Genomic DNA, 1,571 nt, shown 5'->3' with positions numbered 1-1,571 from the left:
TCCTCCTATCGGTTGGTTAGCTCGCACTTCAACCTACTCCTTCAATCTTCGTGCTACTCTTTTAGGTATTGGTCACCTGATCGCTCAGTCTCTGAGGAAAATGTCAAATCGGGGGTACCTGCAAAGGCACTCTGACGCTCAAGTCAGCAAAGGGCGTTTGACACTCGAAGGTGTACAGTAATTAATGACGTACCTGCTCCTTGGAATGTGTGCTATATTATATTACCTGTAATGGGCTTTCCTTATTGGGTCAGGTTAAGGAGTTGGTCCGCGTTTAGGGCTGCATTACCTAGATGCTAACTGCGGATTTGGTTTGCTGACTCCCAGTGGACCGACCGGTGGTATGAATCTTATCACGCCTAAGCGATGAGTATAATGATACGTAGAAGATGTTCGTCCCCGAGTCAATCTGACCTTAGGGTACGACCAATCGGGGTGTAATGTAATTGTACCGAGTTAGTTTGACCTTAGGATTCGGTTAATCAGGGTAATTGTTCCGAATTAATCTGACCTTAGGGTTCGGTTACTCGGGGTAACTGTTCCGAATTAGTCTGACCTTAGGGTGCGGTTAATCAAGGTAACTATTCCAAATTAGTTCGACCTTAGGGTGCGGTTAATCGAGGGGTAACTGTAACTGTTCCGAATTAGTCTAATCTTAGGGCGTGGTTAATTGGGGTAACTGTTTTTAATTAGTTTCACCTTAGGGTGCGGCTAATCGAGGGCTAACTATAATTGTTCCAAGTTAGTCTGACCTTTGACATGGTTAATCAGGGTAACTATTCTGAATTAGTCTGACCATAGGGTGGGGTTAATCGGGAGGTAACTGTAACAATGTGTAGATTTCCAAAAAAAAAATATTTTAGGGCGACCGTATTAAAAATCCCTTTTAAAGGAAAAATAGTGTCACCCAAAACAGAACATAAAATGTTTAAGAAACACTAGAAATAAACATCTTAACTGAAATAGAATTTGAGACTTGTCACATTCCATGTTCGCGGGATGGTTCCCCCATCCAAAGTTCCCAACCTATAAGCTTCGTTATCGAGCACCACGGTTACTCAATATGGGTCGGTCCATTTTGGGACCATAACAGGAAAACTGTTTTATCTTTGACTGAGCTTTAAATGATTTAACTGATTACGCTCCAGTCATTAAATGCTTTGACCAATCTTTTAATGCAATTTAAGAGTTTGTTAAGATTTCATAACAAACTACATCTTTGAATAAATTCAGAAAAACAAATTTGAAGATTAATCTTTGACAAGTTTTTGCTAAGAGTTTTTGAGTTTTTCAAAGAGCTGAGATTGCTGAAAGTTTGTGATTAATCAAAGTTCTGGAATAGGATTCTGCTTGTATTGATTTCAGATTATCTTTTGTAACAAGTGTAATCCTTGTACTCTGTGAAACAAGTTTCGTTTCTGTGTTTGCTGAGATTGAATGTGTGTTCTTGAGGGGATCAAGATCAGCAATCTTAGTGTTGGTGTGTTGGCCAAGAAGAGTGTGTGTCTTGAGGTGTTCAAGGTCACTTTCTTGGTTGTGGTGTAAGTGATCAAAGTTGTGATTGCTCAGTG

This window comes from Phaseolus vulgaris, chromosome 11 (genome assembly GCF_051622355.1).
Source record: "Phaseolus vulgaris cultivar YP4 chromosome 11, ASM5162235v1, whole genome shotgun sequence".
In the NCBI taxonomy this organism is placed as follows: Eukaryota; Viridiplantae; Streptophyta; class Magnoliopsida; order Fabales; family Fabaceae; genus Phaseolus; species Phaseolus vulgaris.
This window is presented reverse-complemented; position numbering follows the sequence as displayed.